Source organism: Tursiops truncatus, chromosome 3 (genome assembly GCF_011762595.2).
Source record: "Tursiops truncatus isolate mTurTru1 chromosome 3, mTurTru1.mat.Y, whole genome shotgun sequence".
Classification (NCBI taxonomy): Eukaryota; Metazoa; Chordata; class Mammalia; order Artiodactyla; family Delphinidae; genus Tursiops; species Tursiops truncatus.
Genome location: NC_047036.1, coordinates 148,529,491 through 148,546,510, shown reverse-complemented (window position 1 = coordinate 148,546,510; position 17,020 = coordinate 148,529,491). Strand labels below are relative to the sequence as shown.

Below are 17,020 nucleotides of genomic sequence, written 5' to 3'. Positions count from 1 at the left end.
CAAGATGCCAGGAAGACTCCACCTAGTTCCAGAGAACACTGCGGGAGCCAGATCTAATACGTGGTCCTATCAATCCACCAGCCACACATTTACAACTCTTTAAAAAGGAACTTTAGACCACAACTATCCTTCAGTCTCTCAAAATCCTACTTCTTTGAAATAGTCTCCACAGAAATAAACTCATGCCATGAAAAGAGAAAACTGTTCTCTGTGGCTAACAGCTTTAATTAATCCACGTGCAAACCTTGGAGTCTCATGTGAAACAAAATCTGAACTTAATTTTTCTACCATTTAACACCAAATACAAGGATTTAAAAAATTAAGTTGTTAATTGCTCCACTTAAAATTTCAGCATGTTCCTACTTAGGGAAGAGAGGTAGGGATGAAGACGGGCAAGGAGGAGGTGAAAATTAATTTTAATATTTCAATTTCTTCCTAAAAATTGGCTTCATTATTTAATGCTCATATGCACACAGTCAAGTATCCAAATCCAGTGAATTCCAGCTGAACTGCTTTAACTACAAGCCCAGATCATATGACCTGTCACAAGTATTATCTTAAAAAAAGCATAGACTTGAGATGCTGGAACAAGAACATGACCTTAACTGTTAAAAACTTGGGAGGGAGGGAGGGAGGGAGTGCTGTTTCTGAATCACTTGACTCAAAGTAGCAGCTGATTTTCCATGATGGAACATTTGCATTAATTTTGTAGCTGTAAAACCCTCTGGTAAATGAATTAACAGCTATCACTCATACCATTTTTATTTATCATAAAACATGTTTTAAAAAGATGATATAAGTCAACACAGAAACAAAAATATTTAACAATATTAACTGAAGTTAAGAAAATGTTTTGCTATTTCTAAGAAGATACTCTAATTGGGTATCTATAATTGAAGATACTCTTAACACTCCAACTGAAACCAGGGCTGTTCCATATGAACTATAATGCTTCTTACTTGATACTAAGGAAGGATAATTAACGATGAGGATCCAAAAAACAAATTCCCAAACTAGCTGGCCCAGTTTAACAAATCAAGTTCCACCTTATCAGAAACTCACCTTTGGGGTACCTTTTACGGAGAGAGAGAGAAGAATATTTCAACTTGACAGGCACAAAAATATCCCTTAACTCAGTTCTCTCAGAGTCTGCCTCAACACACACCTCCTAAAGAGATGCCACCCACCACCCCCAAGGTAGGTAACGTTTGAGACTTTTTCTGATCCTTAGACTTCTAAATGCAGTAGTTCTAACCTTCAGCTAAGACAATAGAGCACTGAAGAATCAGTGGCAAAATTCACAGTTTAACTCTCAAAGTGATACTTGTTTTTATTTTTTGACCTGTTCTCATGAGTCCTGTCAGGCTGGAATTAGTTCTGGCCTCTGAGTAGTAAAGATACCTGTAATATTTTGTTAAGCTAGCAGCAATGCCTTCTACTTCAATTTTAAAATATTAGCAGTGACATTAAGAAACCTTTGAAAAAAACTTTCATAATGCTTCCCTATCCTACCTGCCCTTTCCTTCTATAAATTTCTTCTGTAATTAAAATATCTAGAGTCATCCACTCATGACATCTATTATGGAGAATATATATCACTTCCTTTCTGGAAATTCTCTGAAAGCTCCCATTATAAGTGCCATGGGACAAGTGCCTTGTCTTCTACAAGCCTTTCACCTTCTCCCTGTACCCCTTTTATTTCTGCTCTAATATTCTCTCTGCTCTACGGATGCTAATTTTCACCGGCATTTTTGCATTTTCTATTCCATGGCTAAATTACTGACAATCCTATCCCTCCCTCTGAGACAGTGGCCCTCTTTCTTTGTTTCCAATGGAGGATATTTTCAAATCTTTTTTTGTTTGCTTGTTTGTTTTTCAAATTTTTTTCCAGGGCGCCTTTCCCCAAAAGGAAACCCCCTTGTTATATTAACTCACCAGATTTTATTTCTATCTATATTGCAACAGCCAACCTTCTCACGTAATCATTTCAGCTACTGGCTAACTTTCTTATCTCTTTTAAGTAATAGCCCCCTTTAGGAACTAGAGCTTTTTTTTTTTTTTCCCCCTGATAGAACACAGCTTGTGGGATTTCAGTTCCCCAACCAGGGACTGAAGTTGGGCCACGGCAGTGAAAGCCCAGAATCCTAACCACTAGGCCACCAGGGAACTCCCAAGAGCTTTTTTTTTTTTAAAACGTAGGTACCTCGAGTTTCCTGTTTGGGCACCAGGTAAGCATTTAATTAGTTCATTCCACTGAACTTAAAACACCAGCACTTCACAAATGAATAAAGTGAAGTAAAATAAAAATCCCTGCGATATCTAAATATGAATAGAACCCAGTGTTTGTGGGTTTTGTTTCATTGGTTTTTTTGATAACTCATCTATCTATAAACATAACTCAGGTTTGGGCACATCTAGAATTGAATTCCTCAAGGGAGAAGGCAGGCATTAGGATTTCAGGCAAGTAAACCTATTTAGTGGATAAAATTCAATCTTTGGAGGCTCTTGGTATTGATTGTGTTATAAATGCAAAGAAATACTGCCAGCTCAGCAGTCCTAACCTTAAGGGACGCAATTGACAGGAAAAGCAGTCATCTCTGGAGGCCAGCTGTGGCATTTGGAGCCAGAAGCCTGGCATACATCATGCAAAAGGCATAGACTATATTTGGTGACATGACTCAACCTAGCCAAATATAGGCAACTGATACAGTGTGACTCTGGGGAACTACACTACCAAATTCTACAGCCTAGAAAAGATTCAGACTCGAACTAGGCAATTGTATGCTAAGCATTTGCGAGTTGGAAAGAACCAATATTTATCAACCAGAATGACTAAGAATTGCTGGGGGGAGGAGGTGCTCAAAACAACAGTGTATATTATCATATTCTTTTAAGACACTAACTAAAGTAACTGAGTTAATGAGATGGAAGGAGAAAAGACTAGAAGGAAATACTCTAAAATGTTTCCATTATTTTCAAAATTAGGTAAAGTACCCTTGTTTTCTAAAATTTAACCCAGATACTATTGCTACCGATGATTCAGCAGTAAATGATACAATAAATGTTGCCATTTCAAACACACAAGCAACGAAAAATATCAAATGGTCTATAGCACTATTAGATTTCATGCTATGGCCTTCTCTTTTTCAGTCATGCCAGCATTGTTGGGGTCATGGTACAGGCCAAGGAATGATAACAGGGGATAACTCTGCAAGGTTGTCTAAAATATAGCCATGCAGTCCAAAGAAGTGACAAGAAGCATGAAATTCTGGGTTAGTATTTTTATTGACTCACAGTATAAAAATCTAGATACTCCAACAAAAAAGGAGAGGTTTTCAGTGGACATCGTTAAAAATTTCTCATAGGGAAAGGATAGGCATGGACTTAGGTCCATTTCTAAAACCGATTAAAAGGTTTATGCACATGACACAACACACACACACACACACACACACACACACACATACATACACACATATACATTATTTGTTATTGTTTAACTAGAGATGCTTCTCCTGATTTTGCTCCTGCTAATTTTATTTAGCTCATATCTAAGTAAGCCAAAGCTATACTGCCATAAATAATTTTTTAAAGGAGGTGCTGTAACTGCCTTTCTGCATCTGCTGTTTTCACCAACACTGCCTGAGACTTGCAGCAAGATGGCGCTGTGGGGGCCTGGATGACGCAAGCAAGGTCCAAGAAATGTGGAATAAATTCAATTTCTGAATACCAGCTTTATACTCACACAAACGCAGAACACATATCAATATGAACTAATAAAAATGTGCTTACTATGTTCTATCATTTAATGATACAAGGATAATCATTTTTAATAATTTCTTCCAATGACCTAAAAGTAACTCCCCAAATCATAATCAGTAACCTTATTCTACCCCCTGACCTATCTGTGATACAACCGACTTCCAGTAAAGATGTTTCCACTCAAAACTACAAAGGAGACACTGGCTGGGGCTGACATCAACTGGATGGAGAGTCTTGCCCCCTCCAAAAGAGCCATTTAAATTACACAGTTTAGGCTACACAAAACCCCTCTCCAGGACAGATTTGACTTTCAGTTTAAAGACCGGGGCTTGTAAAAATACTTGAATTCTCTTGCCTACCTCTCTAGGTTCATCTCTCACAATGCCATTTCCCTTCCCACATGAGGTACTCTGCACGTTCAGAACTACGAGCCCATTAACTTTTACTTCTGGGTCCCTCCCTCTGTCTGGAACGCCTTCCTTTCTCTCTGGCCCCAGTATTTCACCACTCAAGCCTCCGCCGTTCTGTCCAGGTAGCTTCTTTCTTAGGCCTCACATCCTATGGAAAGTCCCTGCCTCAAGCCACGGGCTCCCCGGTTCAGACAGCCTTGTGGGCTCCATAGAGCACGCTTTACACTTATTATACTATATATATATATATATATATTTTTTTTTTTTTTTTTTTTTTTTTTTTTTGGCGGTACGCGGGCCTCTCACTGTTGTGGCCTCTCCCACTGCGGAGCACAGGCTCCAGACGCGCAGGCTCAGCGGCCATGGCTCACGGGCCCAGCTGCTCCGCGGCATGTGGGATCCTCCCGGACCAGGGCACGAACCCGTGTCCCCTGCATCGGCAGGCGGACTCTCAACCACTGCGCCACCAGGGAAGCCCTATACTATATTTAAATCACCTATCTCTAAGCTCTGTTCCTAGTCTAGGGCAACAAAATCTTTGAGGGTAGATTTCACGTCTTGCATCCCAGAGCTTAGAGCAGAGAAAGGTACTCAATAAATAGCTGTTGAATAAGTGAATAAAACAAAGCTAGCAGCTGGTGGTCTCTCTGCAATGAAACACCCAGTGAAAAGTGCAGAGTTGGACCAATCCCATCTTGTGAGCTAGGTCAAATTACTCAGTTTCTCTGAAGTAAAACAGAGATATTTCTATTTACATGTGACAAATTCATGAGATAATTTTTGCAGAAAGCCCAGAAAATTCTCCCAGTATAGAGTATGTGCTCAATTAATATTAATTCCTTTTCTGTCACTAACTTATAAGCCAAAGATAACCAACAGTTTTCTACTTGTGAGAGAAAGAAAGGAAGGATTCCTCTTAACCAAATAAGACCCAAACTGGAACCTTGGAGAAGGGAGTGGCTATCTGCGGGATTTTTGGCTTCAGAGAAATGAGAGTTTGCTAACGTTCTGAGTTACAAACAAGGATATCACTCTTCTCTGGGGGAGAGAAGAGAAAAAACCTAACTCTTTACTTTTATGATAGCCAAACAGGCAAAGTAGCAGAAATATTTTAGGAAATGTGAAAATTCAAAGGAACTTAAAAATGTTCCTTTTAACAGAAGCCAAGGAGGATCTCTTCTGTACCAATAGCTCAGATCTAATTTTTCAATTGTGATCGGATAGCTGAAAACCAGAATGTATAGTGGCCAAAAGAAAAAAAAAAGAAAAGAACCTCTATCTTTAAGGTAAGTAAAGCAATGGGATTTGTTTCTACAGATTGAGGAAGGGTTCGGAATAAAAGAAGGTTTCATAACAAAAGATGGTTTGCTTTGACTATAACTCAGGGCAGGTGCAAAGATGGAAGATCTAAAAGCATCTAAGAATTTCAGGCAGAAGGGAATGTCTAGAGAGTCACTAGCAAAGAGCTGACCCAATTAAGGAATTTGAAAGATTTCCTACTGCCAGTAAATCTAACAACAAACCAGCAAGCAGGAAGGCAGGCTATTTTTATCCCTGCCAGAGGCCTTCTGACTCTGGATGCTGCATTTAGAGGACAGAGCAACAAGATAACTTGCCTTAAGAGGATGTTATGATACCAGTGATTAATGGCAATATTTTAAGCTTTAAAAAATTAGGCATAGTTTTTATCCACAGTAAACCAGCCAAAGCCAGTTAAAAAAAAAAGAAAGATAATATAATGGAAAGAAAAGTGGAAAAACAGACCAATGGATAGTAGAAAAGCTGTAATAATCCAGAAAGAAAGCTAAGGCAGTAAATTAAAATTCTACCTTGCAAAAAGGTTGATTAAAAGAAGCATGTGTTATAAGAGACATATTTTAAAAGAACCAGTGAATAAAAATAAATAATTGTAGAAGTGGCCAGAAGGTAAAGATGATGTTGAGCAATGGCTCTCTGTACTGACATGAAGAAGACCAAGACAAACTTAGGAAATCCCTAGGTACTATAAACTAAGTTACTTGCAAATGATTGAGAACTTTAGAGATGAAATAAGCCATTCTTAACACTGGTTACTTAAGTGCAAACCCCAAAAAGCCATCAGCAAAGTCAGTAGTTGGCTTTCTGCATACATATCGTCAACCCTAATCACTTACTTAATATAAATTCTGATGACTTTATTGAACCTTCATGAAGAATGCACTTGGATTTCATGCCTAATCTGATTTCATCTTTTGTTGTCTCAAAAGGCCAGTTCTTATTTTCCTTTATCAATACTAAAGGCACTGAGTCTTCCTCGTATTAATTAGCCCTCAAAACTAAAAAACAGGCTGTTCAAAGATAACTGCGAATTATTTGGAGAATAAGTTGCATGAGGCCAAGAGTCTTAGTTTTTATTTCCTGATATATCCCAACAGCCTGAAACAGTGCTTGATATTTATTTGTTTTAAGAACAGCCTCCCACAGCTTCAGACTTTACATACATATCTAAAGTGGTTCTCAAAGTAGAGTGAGGCTGAGGTTGAGGAGGGAGAGAGTCTATCTGAATCACTTCCAGAACACATATGCTTAAGTCTCATGACAGACCTGGTGAATCAGAATCAGCGAAAAGAATAAGCCAGCTTGGAAAAGTTCCCTCAGTGATTCTATTTTGACCTCCACCCTCCAAGAGGCACCCTTCAATAAGAAATCAGCAGGTGTGAGATCTGAATCTTTTACAGAAGATTACGATAAAATACAGATTTTAAATTCTGTCCCCAGTCTCCTACAGAGAAATTAAGAAACCTGAATGCCTGCTCTCTGTCTAAAGTATACTAAGACAAACTTTTTTAATGTTTGTTTCCCTCACAAATGCTACACAATAAATACCTAAGCTACTGAGCCAGAAGTCAGAGGCTATGTGTTCCTATCTTGATTCTCTAGGCACCAGTTAGTCGAGTGACTTTACAAAAGCGGTTGTATCTCTCTGAGCTGCAGTTTCTGCAACCGTATATTGGAGATCGCAAAACTCACATGGAGGTTATTATAAGGATTTAAATTAGAGATAATTCTCAGAAGTGGCAAAGAATAAAAGCCAGAGAAATGGTATCAGAAGTAACTGCCCTTTCACTTGAAACTGGTTGTTAACACTGTTTCCTATACAGAATGTCCAGGTCCACCTCAAAAAAGAAATATGTAGCTCAGCATCAAATGTGTCCTGTGGTCTACTACTACTCGGGACACGGAATACGCTCAAATGTGTGTGGAGCTGGAATACAAGCAGAAGCTAAAATGTAAGGTACTTCCAAACCATGTGGTTGAAGAAAGCCATCTCCCCCTCCTAACAAGGGCTACCATGTTACTCCACTCCAGGGTGCACCCCTCCTGTCACAGGGCTCCCCCTGCCCCCTGGCACTGTGCCAGATGTAGCCTGACAAGTCCACACTCCTAGACATGCCTCAAAAGGCAATAAGATGGCTTCAGATGCCAGAGACAACATTCCAAAATGCTACTTGGTGGAGATGATAATCTAGGATAAGGTAAGCGACTCCTCCTCACTCCTCTTTGTCCTCGTCCCCACTATTTCCTCTATTAAATTCCTTTTTTTGTTATGTTCTTTTTTGGTAATGGGGGACATTCTAATGGTAGGAGTTTAAAGCGGAACAACTAGAGAAGTTCTCTACAGCAGTGTTTCATAACCTTCCATGATTATTAAGACCTACTTCAATCAAAATATTTCAGAGAGGCTCCCCACCATATCAGCTGAAGCCCTCAAGCCCCACGCCAGTGGATACTACAAGTAAAACAACCACAACAAAAACCCTTAATAATAAAAGGCTACTATGAATTCAGCAACACCTTTAAATATATTTTCATTGTATTACATCAGCATCCATGTGCTTTTGGAAGATAATCATGCAACACATACATGACAAATCTATCATCTAACTAGAATGCTTGGTTCTAATAGGTTCCTAGACCCCATCAAGTAATTCCCATGGCTGAAGAGGCCCGTGGTCCACAAATTGAGAACAGAAACATTATATCAAGCCAAGTTTAAACAACTGCTTCCTTGACATAGTATTTTTGGGCCTATCTCAAAAAGAAAAAATGCAGTCTAGAAACAAAGCCTTCACTCAACTGAATAAATTTGATTGATTTCTGGTTCTATCCCTTCTTACAAGCTACTCAATATTAAATGCTGCCACACCCCAACTCACATGAAATCCATGATACTTTCAGTCATTCAACTATAAAAACCTTCAACTTTGTCACTGAGAAATACCATGCCAGAGAGACTGCGTGGAATTGCTGATAGCAACTTAAAGATCACTAAATTCAATCCCTCCATTTCCTCCTGCAGGGAGAGAAACCAGGATCTAGAGGGAAGTGACTGACTTAAGCCATGTAACTGTTAATGGCAAAACCAGGTCTTAATACACTCCTAAATGCTTCTCTTTATTTCTAACAATTTGGGAAAGTCTATTATAAGCTAACAACTTCTGATCTTTTACAATAAAGAGATCAAGTGGCCAATTTAAATATCTCCATTTAATTAACCATGCCAGACATTTATTATTTGGAATACTATAGCCAGTAGAAGTTAGACTTTTTTAGATTCTTTATACTAATTAACACTAATTACTCATGGCTGCTCTTCAGAATGAAGATCTGCACTTTAGTGCTGGTTTCTCAAGAATTAAAAAAGGGTCCTCTAATTGGTTGATTCCTCCTTCTCTTCCCAATGCATAACAACTGGCATCAGCCCAGTTGGATTCCGAAGAGATTATGGAACTGCTCTCCCTTCGGAATTCCACTAATGTTCTTAATTGACTGGTTACCAGGTAATACCCAGAATAAAACAAAGCCTTGCTTTTAGAACAGAGTGTGCTAGTGTGGGACTGAATTCAGACTCGGTCTATCAGACAAGATAATGAAGCCCAGAGGCAGCCTAGCCATCTCCATATCTGATTTGAAAAGTAGTAACTAGTTTAAAACTAGCTAAAAGGTATTCCTTTTGCAAATTTTTACTGCTGAACAGCAACAAATGCATCAAGTTTTTTCTCTTTTCCCTCCTGTAACTTAGGTAATGAGGATAGTGGCAACATGAGGGGAAAAAACTAAGGAGTAGTGAATAAAGAAATTCACAAATCAGGTATACACAGCTGCTAAGTAAATCAACTGCCTACAATATTCAGGTAGAAATTCCATGCCTGTCAGGAAGAAATAATTTTGTGGCACAATTGTGCAACTATTCTGCTTCCTGTTGTTAAATTGAATGCAAAGAGAATCTTGCATATTTTTATGACAGCTATGAATCAGGTGGCATTGCTTCCACTCCCTTAAAGTCAGCAAATAACATATTCCAGGATTATATAACAGGATTAAAGAAAGTCTTAAGACCTTCACAGACAACTCACCATTGTATTTACTCCATAATCAAAAGGGCTTTCATTATGCAGATTATTAGCATATAGGGCTGTCCTAGTAGCTGTCAGGAAATGAAACAGCAAGTCACCTCTCTACAGAATTTTACAATATAGAAGGAAAAAACAGAAAAGTAATAAGTGACACTATCAAAAGGTACAATATATTATTAATTTGGACATGGTGCATGAACAAAACGGATCTCTATAAATGTTCTGGACCTCCTTCTACTTTTTTACACGGTAGGGAGGTCCCTAATATTTGACACTGACAAACTGCTGACAAAATCTGAAAACCTTACTACTTGAATTTATTCAGATTTTATTTCTGAATGGAAAATATTTTTGTCTGTCCACATGGTAATATCTATACTTACTAAGCTGTACACAGTACTTAGTGTGAAAATGTACAAGATCACAGAAAAGCACTCACTAATTTGCTACCTGACTGCTGCTTGTTTTTTGATTTGGTATTTCTAAGTGTTAACTGTCACATATAGTTTATTCCTTTACCAATCCCTGCCCTGAATGTGAGTCTAACAAAATCAAGTTACAACAGCCATAAAGTACGTGAGCCTTAATACAGTTGTAAAGGAAAAAAAAAAAGTTAATGAGCTAAAAGCACCTTTGAAAGAAATCGTTAGGCTCTTCAACCTTCTAATAACATAAAAAGTTTACTGTCATTTTCCCCTCTGCCCCCCTTTACCCTCATCTCTCACCCAGGTAAAAGCAGAGTTGAAACAATGTTTTAAGATACCTACTCAGTTTTCCTGGGCTCAAGACTCTCTGTGCTCAATGTTCAGGATTAAGATAAGGGACTGCTTGAGTAATTATGGGCCCCCATCACCGATGACATACGATAAATTCCCCCTTTGTGACAACTGCTCGTATGATTTTCGGAACAAATAAGAACAAGGGTCAATATTCTATCACAAACACATGGAGGGCAGAGGACAGAGGATCACTACTTTGTACTTACCAGTACATATTATATAAAAAAATCAGGCAGATGAGGATCTGGCCAAGGCACAGGAGCATTTAGTATGAACCAAGTTGGTTTCACTTCAGAGCCTAGAGTAAGGAAGACTTCAATCCAAGGCTACGAGCACATCCGTGTTCACAAACATCACATTTTGTCCTCCCAGGCATTGCCCTTTCCCCTCCTCCCCTTGAAAAATTTAAAACAAAATAAAACAAAACAACAGCAATCCTCAACGTGGAAAAGTATAGTCACACAGTTTGAAACCGACACCTCTGTAAACTCTGCCTGCACTGTGCTGTGAGGAATCAGAAAAATCCTGACCAACAGTAAACCAAAAAGGAGACAGTGGGTCTGAATTACGAATACACCCTGCACCAGTAATACACAGAAAATCATGCCCCACCACTTTGCCCCCTTCTTCCTCACAAAGGAAGTTACCTCAACACAGAAGCCCAGGTCCCATCCTACGGCACAACTAAGTCAAGCAAAAGAGAAAGAATGTTTAGGATGTTCCATTTCAGCAGTCAGGAAAGGGAGAGTGGGGAAGGAGAGGAAACCACCTCACTTCTAATAGCCACACGCGAAGTTCAACTGTAGCCACGTTTATGAACTGTATTCTTTGCTGTGTGCCTTACTCCATTACTCATGAAGCTTCTAGGCGTAAGGCAATTTTCTGCTCCCCAGAGACTGCAGCCACTCCCCTGCTATGCTGCTTTGAATTACTTGGTATCACCCAAGCAGAGCAAGAAAGAACCAGCCGAGTTCAGGAAGGCTCCAGCCAGGTTTGCAGGGCTGCTGCCTGGAAGACTCTGAATCTTCAACACTTGTAATATTTAAAGATCCCCCAATTCACCAGAAGACATTTGATACCACATAATGGTAATTTGTTAAGAAGGAGAAATTTGATTATGAATCCAAGTAAAATTTAGCCGTTTTGCTTTATCCGTGTCTTCCTTATGGTACTTTGTATCATGGCCCATTAAATATCCCTTGAAGAAAAACATCCATCTAATCCTTTAAAAAGGTGACTGGGGAGTAGGGTGCAGAGCAGTGCATAGTTGTCTCTCCTCAGATTGCCACTGGCAAACAGATTTAAATAGGAAAAGGTTAAATACTGTAAGAGATTACATCTCCCCACAACTATTTCAAATAAATCATTTAAATAATATTACAGCAACAGAACTTATTCGGTAAAAGTCCCTTTCATTTTTTAGAACTGTATTTACTCTGAAACTCAGATTTATAACTGAATGATATTAAATTTAGTCCTATTGTCAGCAATTCTCATGGAAGGTTTCCAGAGCTATCTCAGTGTACACAAAGTCAGTATACAATATCTGTTCAAAACATCTGTATCGGTATACAACATCTGTTCTTGAAAATACTGAGCTAAGTGACTGCAATTTGGAGTATAGGAATATTAAAACAATTGTGGATCGAAGGAAAATTTAAGGTTTTCTGGTTATTATTTATGATATCTTTTTAAAGCAGCACTAACTTTATTCCTTCCCCTACTGTAAAGATATAGAATTTAAATAATTATCCCAACAGTCACTCTCTCCCACAGTGACATAAAAAATCTTATAGAAAATTAACAAAACTGGCTTTGTGTACTAAACTTTCAACTGAGTTTCATGATTTTCTTCTAGAGATTATTATAAATGGTTCTGCTTAGCAGCAAAGAAAAGAGGCACAGATGGAATCATCACTTGCCCACTCGTTGAAGCATTTGTTTCAAACAAATTCACAGCCATGAAAAATAGTTTGGAGAGGGCCCCTAATTTAATGTGTAGATAAGGAAAAAAAAATCTCAGAAGTATTTTAAAATGCAAGGTCACAGTACCTTCAGCAGTCTGGAATTAAATGCATAGCATTTTTGGAGTAGGTCCAGCTCTTAAAATAAGTTCTTATTAAATTAATGCATGAGGCAAGTGAGGCAGTAAGGTCTAACACACTCCCACTACTTACTTGACTGACATATGCAATAGGTTTCTCGGGCACAAGGGGAATATGTAAAAGACTGGCACTTTAAACAACTTGCATTTCTGAATGCAATCATCATTGCCCACATGCAAATTAAGTATTTAAAATGCCTGAAACTCAGAGGGACTGGGGTAGATATGCTGAGCTTCCCCTTCCAAAAACTGGAAGCAAGATACTTCCTATAACAATATGAAGAGTGGAAGACTCTAATTTCACAGTATTCTGAGGAAAAATAAAATGATATTCTGATTCATAATTTAGTTAATTAATATCTGAAGAACTATATAATGTTTTGACAATTTACAGATTGCCTTTGTTCTCTCAGTAATTTTGCTGTCTCATTTGGCTTTCTAGTGAAATGAAGCAAACTGGATATTAAATTGTTTTCATATATATGATTTAAAACACTCAACCACTACTATGAAACTCTGAATTGTTCTACTCTGACATCTGATAATTTTCAAATACTCGTTTTTGTCTCTTTATTCCAGTGCTGTCTCCCTCTGCTTCCATTCCATGAACTACTGCTTCTTGGTTTATACATATATTCCTTTATTCCCTTCACATACAGGAAAGAAAATTTAAGAAGTCTCCTTAATTTTTAGAGGTTTCTCCTACTGTACACTGAATGTAATACCACTTCATGAATCTTTATTTCACTGTGTCCAAACTATGCTTCATAAGGGCTGAAAACAGATGCACTCACACGTGTTTTTAATCGATTTCATGCTGCTCCATTTCTAAACAATAAGTAGCAATTTCACAGGCAGGAAAAAACATAAATAACAGTAAGATACAATACTTCCCAAATAATCATCTCAGCATCTACAATAGTAAAAGATTTTCCTGTCCAGGTGAAGAAAATACTTGATAAGCCTAATAATTATAGTAGCAATGCACAAGCTGCCATCTCAGAGATCAAAATTCAAAAATTAGTCTACAGAGCAGGCTCTTAGCTCGTAAGACTGGGTGTGCAGTGAGGAAAATGAAATTGTTCTCTGGGGAAGAAGTGCTACAGACTGTCACTGGTGTTAGTTATGGAGAAGGCAGTACATAATTTCGTGGATAAAAATACTACATACAGACATGCCAGCTGATCAGTGAAAGGACATGGAGATAAGGCAGAGGGAGGACCCTTTTCTTCTCCAAGAAGTAAACCTCTGTACATGGAGAAAATGACAGTAGCCTTAAAATTCTTAGAAAAACTATTTTTAAATGAACTGTAAATATATATATATATAAATTATGAAATGAAGGCTAGCTATTTATTTGCACATTTCTTTAAAAAAAAAAAGGTTGCTAAACAAGCCAACTGGAATCAACAGCATATTCATAAAAGATAAACTCAAAAATTATATTTGAAAGTTCCTAGGCATATTAACATCTTGTCTGTTGATGGCAAAAATAAAATAAAATTTTAAACCCACTTCATTAAGGGAGATTTTTTTTCTTTTTTCCCAAAAGGAAAAGGCAAATTCAATTTGGGGTTTCTTTTTTTTTAATTTAAATAAATAATACAGCCTTAACGACTTCATTCAATTGACAGGTCTTGTATCAATTTTAGGCTTCATTATTTAAACACATACACACAAACGACATATCTATGAGGAATTGCAAATGAAAATAAAAATAAATGAAAACAACAACAATAATAAATAAATAAATAAATGAAGTCATTCATAATATATTTTATAGTTATTTTTAAGATAAAACTAACCCAAATATAAAACCTGCCTCCATATGATAGTTTTTTAAAAACAATTTTCAAATTAATTTTTTGAAAGGCATATTATTCTATACTAGTCTCATAGAAATAATGCCCATTTTCTGTTTTATCTGTTTCTAAGGAAGCAGAGCACATGAAGAGGCTATTTATTCATTTTCAAAATGGACAGGCAGTTTTATATACTTACTTTAAAAGGACAATGTGTTAGATTTTTTAAAGATATTCAGCTTTTATTATCACCTTTAAACAAAATTTCACAATAGAACCACTGTTAAAATCAAACACAGTTTTCCTAAAATAGCTATCTAAATCAGAGGCGAGTTTGACAAGAAATAAAGTATTCCCCTGAGCAAAACTGCATTGCGATAGACTACAATGGTATAAAGTTCATAATCTTGGTTTAAAAAAAAAAAAAAATCAAGCATAACTGCAGCCTGGCATTTTAGGACCATGAACTCATCTGTGAATTCCTTACTTCTCTTAGAAGGAAAAAATACACAAAGTTCATTTAATATGCTTAAGTCTCCTTGGCACTCATACTGAAACCGGTTTTCTCATTTGATAAGCATGAAAACAGAACTTAATAGATGTTTAGTAATACTCGATACCATTTATTGAGTGTCTTCTCAATGAACTGGCAGTATGCTGTATTTTATAGACACATGATATCATTTAATCCTCATAACTACCACAAGACTATAGTGGCAGAATGGCAATTTATTTTTTTATTTTTTTTTTATGGTACGCGGGCCTCTCACTGTGGCCTTTCCTGTTGCGGAGCACAGGCTCCGGACGTGCAGGCTCAGTGGCCATGGCTCACGGGCCCAGCCGCTCCGCGGCACGTGGGATCCTCCCGGACCGGGGCACGAACCCGCGTCCCCTGCATCGGCAGGCAGACTCTCAACCACTGCGCCACCAGGGGAGACCCAGAATGGCAATTTAAATCCAGGTCTATTTGACTGCAAGACCCATGGTCTTTCCATCATGCCACACTTCCTCTTTTATGTCATAATTTCACAAAACATTTGTGTTCCCACGTTAGGTCAATCAGTTAATTTTTTGTCACCAGACTTAACTTTTAATTAACTTTACAGAATCAGCCTAAAGAAACCTAATTTAGGTAAAAAGTGGTAAGAATAAATTTAAAAGGGAATATAGAATAAAGGCAGAAGTTTACACAATGAGCCACTTAGCAAAGTAGAAGAAAAAATAAACCTGAGTTGTCCTCACTGTATCCGATAAACCAAGGAAATGTTGTTAATCCTATTAGAATAATGTGTGCAAACTCTTACATAAATACTAGTTAGAAGCTTACTTCTTAGAAGCATCACATAATAAAGTGTTTATACTGCTGCCATTTGTAAACTGTTTTCTCTGATAAAAGACATAGGTACTTATCATGAAAATGAGTTCTAATTATTATCCCTATTATCTAGTACATAAGAGAAGAGGCTCTCAAAAAAAAAAAAGTTGCTGAGGAAATCAATTAAGGAAAAAAAGTGTCCTTTAGAAACTTTTTCTGTACTTAACTTTTAATTCTGAAACAATCATAGATTCACATCAAGTTACAAAGAGTAGTACAGAGAGATTCTGTGTACCCTTTTTCCAGTGTTCTCAACTGGGAACATCTTACATAACTATAGTACAAAACCAGGAAAGTGAGACTGTATAATTCACAGACTACTCAGATCTCTCCTTTAGCTACTTTATTTTGAAGTGTGCAGTTTTTCTGGTGCTAGACAGGGCCTTAGACTCTCCTAATTTTTCTGATGGGAAAACAAAGGTTCGAAGAGGCTGAAGGACTAGCCAAAGTCAGAATGCTAAGAAGTGACCAAAAAAAAAAGCCAATTCTGAGAGACCTCTTTCCTCAGAAACAAAGTATGCAATCAGATTACAGGCCATCAGAATTCCCTGAGGAATTCAGTCAAGCCCTTCAAAATAATCCCACTTCAAAGTTAGTTCATCAGATGGACACATTTTTTCACATATTATTTTTCATTTCTCCAGACCTCAAAAAAATTCCTCATAAAAAAATTTATTGTTATAGGTTTGCTGAAAAATAGTTTTACTGCATCAGTAATATGATAAACCAAACTCAAAGGAAAACTAGGCCAAGCTGGTTACCACTTGAAGTCACAGGCTCTTTGCCACCTTTGATCCCAGCACAAAGCTGTGTTGGCACAAAGCAGGCTCAGAAACATTGGATGAATGAATGAATGAATGAATGAGCGAACGAACAAACAACTTGTGACAGGACCAAATATATCAAACAACCCAAATGTCTTTAAAAAATAAATAAATAAACTCTTCAGTCTAGTAAAACGAGATTTTTTTGCAGAAAAATATTTTGTGGGGTAGTTTTCACAAAATCAGAGCTAGAATGGCCCTTAGAGAACATCTAATCTGCTCATTCTCAACTCTGGCTACACAGGAACATCACGTGAGACACTAAAAAATATCATAAGCCCCACCCCACACTTGGGATGGGGTCCAGGCACCTGTATTTTTAAAGCTCCCCATTATTAAGTCCCTTACCATAAGAGTGGTTCTAAGTCCCCTATTAAAGATGAAGGAATTGAGGCCTAGTCAAACTGCAATATCTTATTCAGGGTAAAAGAATTGAGACCAGAATCCAAGTGGGAATAGCACTATTTTTTTTTAACATAATACAGAAAAAGTATTTCAAGAACTACAAAGCTTCATTTTAACTTTGAAACTGTTGGCCATTTTAAAAAACATGAAACTAGGCCAAAAA

At 37.5% G+C, this 17,020-nt stretch overlaps 1 protein-coding gene across 3 annotated transcripts in view; it reads right to left on the bottom strand.

The window, feature by feature from the left end:
• Positions 1-17,020, bottom strand: part of CPEB4 (cytoplasmic polyadenylation element binding protein 4) — a 64,403-nt gene that overhangs the window by 27,303 nt on the left and 20,080 nt on the right. The gene's annotated exons all lie outside the window — the stretch shown is intronic.